Below are 10,225 nucleotides of genomic sequence, written 5' to 3'. Positions count from 1 at the left end.
ACAGACAGACACACACACACACACACACACACACACACACACACACACACACACACACACACACACCATGCACTATCTTCTATAGTTTCATTTTCTCCAAAATCTATTATAAACAACTAAATATTATGCCATAAATACAGCAATAAATATTAACAAACCAATAATAAAATATCACTTCTGTCTCTACAACAGTATTTTCTGGGACATTTGAGTCATATATCTTTCTAAAACATGTAAGAGGATGAGGCAGAATTGGTGTTTTTTTGCACTGGTTTTGGAGAGAACTTTGAAGTGTAGCAGGAAGAACCATTAATTATGCCTTGCATTTTCTACTTCTTTCTCAAGTGTTTAATCGATGTGTACTATGAAACTTGGCTTATACTATCTCTGTAAGGATGCATTTTTGTGGATCATGTACTGTTACTGTTACTATTGTTCAGGAAAAATATGAGATATATCAAGAGGGTTAGTAGCTCAATTCATTTTTCATATAGTAAACAATAAACCTGTTTGCCTATTCTCCAGGCTTTCTAATGTGAGACTTTTGAGTGTTCAACTTCTGAGGGAAAAACTAACTTTGGTGACAGAAGAAATTCATGACAATCATTGTTGCTGTTCAACAAACATTGCTGACAAGTGGTTGGGATGCACGCACATTGTTTGGTACTAACAGTCAAGAGATTCCCTTTGCACTACAAAATGAAAGACCAAATGGGTAACTCACTAAATTAAGAGTGGTTGTGTGATTTGGATTTTATACACTCCTTCTCCAACACTGTGATATCTGATTCTCTGATAATTTACTCAAAACCATACTGTATATGTCATTTAAGCTCACAAAAGCATTTTGGTTATATGAATTCATTCATGTCCGGTAACATAACTCAACCCACTTCTTAAATTACAATTGTTTTATGGCAAGGAAGGTGACAAAGAATGAAATATGACTCATTATCTAAGTTAAACCATGAGATTTGTTTTCTTTTTATTAAATGTCACGTTACTCCACATAAACCTAAATTAATCCAAGAGAAGAATTTCTGCAGCCTAAATTAACAAAAAGCAACAACTCAGCCTCTTAGCTAAATATCACAGAGATCATCCACTTTAGCGGATGGATGTCTATGGTTAAGTTTGTGTTTCAGGTTCATTCTTTTAAAGAGAACTCATTGGTACATAAGAGCCAAGTTGCACTGGCATAATTCTTCTCCACTTGTGTGAAATGCCAGCTCATGGAGTGGTGCTGTTCTTGCACATTTAGACAATTCCCCAAGAAGTAACTAAATAAAGTGCTTAGCCACTGCACATGATTTGCTGGTGTCCCATCCTAGGGTGGCAAAGTGAATTGTCACAGTAATTTCAGGTGAGAGCCCTTGATGTTTTCTCCTTGACACAAAGCATCTGAACAGTTCAAATTAACTGCCTGATTTGATGAAAATCATCAGGAAATTGCTTAATTTTCAACTGTGGCTCCTCAAGAAGAAACTGCCTGTGATCCACTTGCATTTTTCATTCATAAAAACATAGAAAATTAGGTTCATGGTACTTTTTATGAGCAAAAGGAAGAGCTACTTTTAATATATGTAGATTTCTAATTGGCATTTTTATGAGTGTCTAAGTAAAAAGGCATTTTAATGCAGGGCGCGGAAAGACATTGGCTAATTTCCGTAATAGGAGAGATTACATCAAGAAAATGGTTATTTGTAATCTCAAGGAGTGAGATGGAAACAGATCATAAAGTAAGTCAAGCTCAGAAAAAGAAGTATATAAGTACATTTATAATATATGTGAATATATTGAATCTGTTAGTAATATGATAATTATAAAAGGGAGCCTTGTGGGGATTATAGGAAAGAGCCAAAGGGAAATGACAGTGTGATAGGATGAATATGATCAAAATACATTATGTATGTGGGTAGAAAGAACATAATAAAAACCACTAAAACCTGCAGGAAAAGGGGAGAAAAAGTACTGGAATAGGAGAGTAACAGAAGGGTGAATTTGATCCATGTACAGTGAACCTGTACATGGGAATATCATAAAGAAATCCCCTTGTACAGTGAATTTCCACACATATAAAGAAACAACCAAAGAAAGCAGTAGGGGCCTTCTACTTGATGATTTGGCCACTCATTCAAAAACTAGTTACTAAGCCTCATTGCAGGCGTAGGCACAGAGTTATGAAAGAAGGGAAGGAAATACTTGCATCAGATCTTTTTCAGAGATTTTAGAAAGGTTGACATTCTGATACAAGCCCAAAAGGAGCACTAAGTGAAAGGGAAAACATGTAAAAGGTTTTAATATTTGAATGGCTGTCACAATAATCCAGCAAAATAAAACTCCTCAACATATTTCTTCCACATTTCCTGAAATAATTACTTCACTTTTGCTACTTTTATCATAATTGTATCTACTGAAATAAATCCACCTTTTGCTTATTTCAATGGAAAATGTACAAGATTTTGTATCAGACATAAATGGATTAAAATTTTCAACCTTCATAAGGATTATTTGGGCTAGTTTCTTGAACTCAGAAAGCTTTAGTTTTCTGGTTTAAAACCTTGGATGCCATTTTACTTCATATAATTGGGCTTAAGTAGAACAATAAAGATTATTTAAAGGAACTTCGTACTTCATACATGCTATTGACTTTTACTTCAGTAAATTGGCATAAAATGTGAAGAACCTTTTAAAGAACCCATTGAGGCATCACTGTCCATTAGAAAGGAGAAAATGTTAGATAACATTATGTGTGAGTAATGCATATTTTCTTACATATAAAATAACAGATATAAAACACCTTTGAGAAATAGTAAGCCCTTTCTAAATAGCAGAAAATAGTAACAGAGCTAGGTAGGCAAGTCTGGAAAATACTGTATGCCTGCCACTCCTCTTTCATCTTTTGGCTTAATTCTTCAAGTTACTACGATTGAGGAGAATAATATCAAACAAGGAATGTAGGGGATTGGCTGACAAAGAACAGACTCCGGTATTATATGGGACTCCTCATAACCTGGGAAATAGGACTGAAGAAAGGAAGGCAGAGTACTTCAAGGGTCAGAGTTATGACTAGCCTCTAATATTTATCTAAGACTTTTGAATCATGAGGGATCTGAAATCATCAATGGATTAATTCATTGATGGATTCATACTTGAGTAGATTGTCAAGATACTGTGTAAACTGTAGGAGGTGGGTACTACTGGGAGGAAACAAGTCACTGCAATTGTGTTTAGGGAGGGTATATTTTGTCATTGCTCAACCCCCTCCTTCTGTCCACCATGTAATTAGCAGACTCACCTACCTGTTCTTATCAGCATAATATTCTGCTTCATGTAGCTCAATGCAATGAAACAAAATAATCATGGACCAAAGATCTGAAATCCTGAACCAAAAGAAATCTTTTTTTTTCCGTTATGGTTGATACAGTGATGAAAAGCTGACACTAGCATACCACTGGCCTCCATTTCTAAATTCTACTTAACTGATCCTAGTCAAAGATGGACTCTCTCTTTTTCATTCCCTCACGGTAATACAATTGATCCCAGGTTATAGAACTTACATTAGCCAAATCTGAGCAGGGAAATCATAACTTATTACAGTGAGTGCATGAGAAAATTTACTAAAACATCTAGACAACCAACTCATAAATGCGTTTTTGGAAAGAACCCATTTGTACAAGTGGAGATTACTTTTATTGACTACCCATATACAATTTAGACAGAAACTAAACAGTTCGTGGAAAGAGTTGTAAATCGATGCCACATTACCTCGCAAACAGTCCTTACTTCAACAAGAACAAAGAAAAAAAAATAAAAGGAATGAAAACATACATTGCAAAGAGTCAAAGAAGCTAGACCCTGGTAGCTCATGCCTGTAATCGTAGCTACTCAGTAGGCTGAGATCTGAGGATCACAATTCACATCCAGCCCAGGCACGAAAGACTGTGAAACTCTTATCTCCAATTAACCGCCAGAAAACCAGAAGTGGTGCTATGGCTCAAGTGGTATAGCTCTAGTCTTGAGCTGAAGTGCCCAGTCCCAGAGTTCAAACCCCACGGCTGAAAAAACAAAACAAGTCAAACTATGCCAAGTAGTTAACTTAGAAATCCTCACAAGATCTATTCTATGACCAAAGTGTTTAAAGATAGAACATGATAGAATGTGACTATTTCATGGGAACAATTAAGAAATACCAAGTATGGAGCTGTACCTACTATCTATCTACATATCCACCTGTCATCTATATCTCTTTTCATCTATATCATCTATCTGTCTACCATCTATTTATTAATCTACAACTATATCATCAATCTCTCAACCAAACTTATTGGATCTTACAATAGGGAGTTAGATTTAGAAAACAAGCATTTGGATAGAGAAAACACTGAGGATAAATTTGTTATGATAAGCTTTTTTATTATCTTTCTAATGTCATTTGTTTGGTAATATGAGAGAACTTGAAAAATGGTGACAAGATAGATAATTGTTTTTTCTCATCTTTTAAGTATTCTATATGGAAAGGTATGTTCAGTAAAATGGGAACCTGCAAGTGTAGGCGATTTGTGTTGTTTGTTTGTTCTTTTACTGCTTTCTCCCTTGTTATCCAACTATTTTTGCCTGGGGCCAAGTCAGAAAACATATTTCTCAGTGACTTTCTATGCAGGAAAATGACTGTCTGTAGACATAACTTGAAGACGATTCCTTTAAAGATAAACCTACTTTCATCCATTTTACTACTTCTTTGACAACTCTTCTTTAAGAAAACATTTGACAGAATTTTCTTTCTCTAAGATTTACCTTGAAGTTAAGTCAGAGCTTAACTGAATCTGGGCTCCCTGTTCCCAGTTTTTCCTTTCAAACGAAACCCAGAAAAAGTTAAACTGCAAGCCCTCTTCTGTTTTTCAGCACAAACAATACTCAGGATGTTCAAAATGCATTATAAACAAACACCTATATCATATGTCTAAGGCAAGGCTGAGATCAGTTTGATATCTGGGCCATAGCTTTAATGAGAGGAGGGAAAATGATTGGAGGCCTTCCAAATGTCAAAGTCGTTAGAAAAGCTGCCCCATGCAAATGCCGTTTGAAAGACTATTGACAATAATTATGCTGGAAACCCAGGCTTGATAAAATGCAATAGCTTTCATGATAAAGAAGAAAAGAGACCTATATGAAATTATCATCTTTCTGATGAATGTGACAGACTGTGCATATTTTAAGCACTTCTTGAGGAAAGTCTGTATTTGAAACCTACCTATTGTCTTCTATTCCCTTGAGTTTGATTAACATGCTTTATATATTGTACCAGAGGCTTTTTGATTGACGTGGGGACTGTCATTAGACTATGACCTTAGCTCAGTAGTGACTAGTGACATTACTTTACTTGTCAATAGCAACTCTTATTGGCAGGCTAGCAACCTATTCTTTTCACAATCTGTCAACTTCTTCTGAAGTCACTTAACTCAGGCATTGTGTGACAGAACTAATATCAAAGTCATTGACCTTCAGCAATTTTGTGTGAACATGGTTGACAGGTATAATGGTCATAGGATATGAAGATAATTGGATAGAAAAATGACTTTTGCTGTATAGTAATATAGTTCCCAGTCTGGTTTCAGTATTGATGGGTTAGCTGTAAATTTTGTTGGCTTTTAAAGGCATTTTGTCATGATGAATTATTGTAGAAACATTTATCCAAAGTTTCTCAAAATGTTGAGACTGGCTATTTCATGTTCATTATTTTCAGGTAGAAGAGAATGTAACCTACAAATAGCAGATTCTAAGGTAAATAAGATTTTCATGTTCAACCTGTATTTTAATTGAAAATAAATAAGAAACATAGTTTAATCCCATTTACGGCTTTTTGAGGATCTTACATATCTGATTTCTTTTTATTCTGTAAATGGTAACAATCTTCAGCACAAAATAGGACTACTTTTGTCCAATTGTATTATTGTGATTTTAGCTAGAATACTAAATCAGATTTTACACTATTAATCCCTGAGTAGTGGAGCAGCAATTTTCATCATCACGTGTTCTTAAGGAGTCTTTATTCTATTTCAGAAACCATTCTCTTTATATATTTACCACTAAAATATGTGTTGGATTACACATATTTTATTATACTCAATAAGTTGTGTGCAACCAAATAATGAGTTCTTGTTAAATATATGGACATGAGTATCCCCTTAACAATTAAGAGCATGAACATTCCACCACGATACACTGGCAGCGTGAACTTAAAAATATTAATTTGCAAGTTTAAGATTTTTATCCTCACCTTCAAAATGGGAATCATTAACTCCTGTATCATAGCAGCCTGCTACCCCGGCGGCTGCCACTCCTGCTCTGTTGCATTCAACTACAGGCATTACAACTTCACTGACAAGCAATCTAGTGAATTGGAAAGGACAGCTTAATCACATTCAGGAAGTTGTATTTGGTTTTCATGCCTTTGAAAATTAGAAATTCTCTTTCATCAGAAGTAATCTTTCACATAGAAGAATGGTCATTTAGTGTTACCTTTTAAGGTTCATATATTTATTTGGATTGTTTTTTTAAAAAAACTTTGAAGAAATCTACTTTGTTCTAAGGCTTCTTCTTTGGCATTTCTGTTTCTATTTACACTAGGATTTTCAGTGTTTTTATCTGTTACCATTTTCAAAGGTAGAATGGCACAGTCTGGAGGAACACCTAGATTTCAGTTCCCAACCATCCAGTAGATACATGTGTATTCATTCTATGGGCTACAAAGTCTTGTTATAATATCTGTTTCTATACAAAATCAAACAGTAAGTTTTAACAAATCAGGGAATCATTTAAATACATTATTCATTTAAATACAGTATTGGAATACAATATATATTCATTTAAATACAGCATTGGAGCAAGTCCTGATTCAGCTAGACTTGTGTTTGTGTATATGTCCTACAGTTTCTTGATTTTTGATATAGGTACACTAGTTAAACTTTTTATTTTTTTTTTGCCTGTTGTGAGACTTGAACTCCAGGTCTGGGCATTGTCCTTGGGCTTTTTCTACAGCTTGAGCCACAGCACCACTTCCAGCTTTTTCTGTGTATATGGTGCAAAGGAATCAAACCCAAGTCTTCGAGCATACTAGGCAATACTCTACCACTAGACCATTCTCCTGGCCCCCACTAGTTAAACTTTGTAGTAGTTATTGATTCACTGCCACTGTATATTGTGATAGTAAGTTTAACTACCCATTTTGATGACTAAATAAAATAGAATTTGAAGAGTTTACAAAATAGTCTCAATAAGTAAATAGAAAACTTGGGTTTAATTATCTTTTCCTTTCCCTTCCCATTTTAAGAAAAATGTTTTCTTCAGAAATACTAAATTTTATTGCATAAAGTCAAATCTGCCAATGGCCAATGGTAAGAGTTATTCTATAGCTACAATTTCATCTTTTAATTAATGTATAATTAAATAATGTTGCAGCATCTTCAACAGTGAAACATTTAAAATATTTAATTATAAAATAATAGTTGGGTTGTACCTGAAATATTCATTGTTTTGTTTAAATAAATGTCATCAAATTAGAATTTTCTCTTTTTAGTATATTTCTTCCTATAGTGATGTGACTTCTATGAGGATTTAAAACCTGTGTGTGTGTGTGTGTGTGTGTGTGTGTGTGTGTGTGTGTGTGTATGTATACCTGTCCTGGAGCTTGAACTCAGGGCCTGGGAACTATCTCTGAGTTCTTTTGCTAGAGGATAGCATCCTACCACTTGAACAATAAAGCTGTACTTCTGTTTTTTGGTGTTTAGAGATAAGACTCTCATGGACTTTCCTACCCAGGCTGGCTTTGAACTGTGACCCTAAGATGTCAGTCTCCTGTTAAAAACTTTAGCATTCACTTGAACAAGGATGAGCAGGCAGGCTTCTGTCTGAAGAAATTAGCTGTGGTAGTTAATCTGTAACTTGCCCAAATGCATCTGTAGTTGATATCTCCATAGTCACTGTTGCTTTTCATATGTCTGCATGATTGATTTCTGCTTTGTCTTATAAAGCATGTTTTCTTACATTTTTATAGTCTAATGGAATGCTGGATATTGTCATATGGAAAATATGTGGTCAGTTCCTCAGACTAAATTTGCCTATTTAGGAATTGACAACTGGAATTTCTTATTTTTGTAGCACCAAGTTGGACAAGGACGATTCTCCCTAAAATGTGCTGGCTTCTTCATTTTTTTCTCAAGGAGCAAACAAATCTTTTCTTCTCAGATCACATAGAATTATATTCAAGTTCTCATAATAACCCTAGGTTAATACTCGCCTGGGCCCTTTATAAGTCAAGATGCATAAGCTTATCCAAGAGTAATTAATCTCATATCTCATATAATTTTCTTTGTCTTATCAGATAATCAAAATTTTATTTCTCTTTGCCTAGGGTAAAATGGACTGTCTTCAATTGTATGGAACCAATATTATTTTCTAAAATTTCAATATACTTATACATGTGAAACTTTTATAAGTCTACATTTTTTAAAGAAAATCTGATCAAACTTATATCTTATTCAGCACACTGATTTACATCTTTCAGTCATCTTAATTGTCCCATTCTGTGAGTGGTACAAGTAGATAAAATTGCTTTCATAACTGATTAAGGGCATTGGGAACAAGTAATTACAGAGCTAAGAGAGTAGAACACTGAGAAACAACCCTGAATAATAACTGATAATCTTACTTTTACAGAACTGTATGATAGCACACTTACCTTATTAAAATCATATTTTAGAATAATACATAAATGCAAAAACATTCAAACTACATTAAACTGTACAGCTATAAACTAGTAGTAGTAGTTCTATTGAAATGCTTAAACAAAAGTGAGATCTAGGAGAGCAGAAGATGGCGCCAAGACAATAGGGACGCTGCCTAGCTCTCTCTCACAAAAAGAGAGAACCAGGGAGTCCCACGAGCCAATTACCTTAAGAAATCCACAACAACAAACTCAAAAAGCAACAGAGAAGGACTCAAACCGGAAAAGAAATCCAGATAGAGCTCACATCCAACTTTCTCAAAGAATTCAGAACTCGAGGACCCCTCCACCACCCCTCACCACCGGCTCTGATCCTAAATATCTCCACACGGAATCCCGGAGCTCCGAACTTCATCAAGCAAACTTTACTTTCACTGAAACCATACATAGATCCAAACACAGTGATTGTTGGTGACATTAACACACCACTCTCACCTATGGACAGATCGACAAGGCAAAAACTCAACAGAGAAACCTTAGAACTGAACAACTATACAGACCAACTAGCTCTAACAGACATCTGCAGAATATTTCACCCAGCAACAACACAATATATGTTTTTCTCAGCAGCACATGGAACGTTTTCCAAAATAGACCACATCATAGGCCATAAAACAAACCTGGACAGATTCAGAAACACTGAAATTATTCCATGCACACTCTCAGACCAAAAGGCATCAAATTGGAACTGAACACACATCTCCACCAACAAAACCCTGTAACTCATGGAGACTGAACAACACATTGTTGAATCACCAATGGGTCCTCGAAGAGATCAGAACAGAAATCTAACAGTTTATGAAATTTAATAATAAGGAGCACACAAAATGCCAACTCCTTTGGGACACAGCAAAGGCAGTACTCAGAGGAAAATTTATAGCGCTGAGTGCCTACAACAACAAGTTGGAAAAATTGCAAACCAACAAGTTAATGTCTCACCTTAAGCTCCTGGAAAAAGAGCAACAAACCAACCCTAATCCCAGTAGAAGAAAGCAAATTATTAAAATCAAAGCAGAATTAAATGAATTGGAATCCAAAAAATCTATAGAAAGAATCAACAAAACAAGGAGTTGGTTCTTTGAAAGAATTAACAAAATTGACAAACCCTTAGCAAATCTTACCAAAAAAAGAAGAGAGCATATCGAAATAAACAAAATAGCAGATGAAAATGGTAATATCACGACAGAAATTACCCAGATCCAGAATATCATGAGGGAATACTTCTCAAACCTTTACACCAACAAATTTGAGAATCTAGAAGAAATGGATGAATTCCTAGCCAATATTAACATAGCCACCCTGAACCAAGAAGAACTAACCCAACTCAACAGGCCTATTTCAAGCTCTGAAATAGAAATGGCAATAAGAGAACTTCCACCTAAGAAAAGCCCAGGGCCAGATGGATTCACAGCTTCACAGCTGAATTCTATAAGGTCTTCA

The sequence above is a fragment of the Megascapheus bottae genome, chromosome 7 (assembly GCF_031878675.1).
Source record: "Megascapheus bottae isolate mThoBot1 chromosome 7, mThoBot2.hap1, whole genome shotgun sequence".
In the NCBI taxonomy this organism is placed as follows: Eukaryota; Metazoa; Chordata; class Mammalia; order Rodentia; family Geomyidae; genus Megascapheus; species Megascapheus bottae.
The sequence above is the reverse complement of the archived record's forward strand: the minus strand, read 5'-3'. Positions refer to the sequence as shown.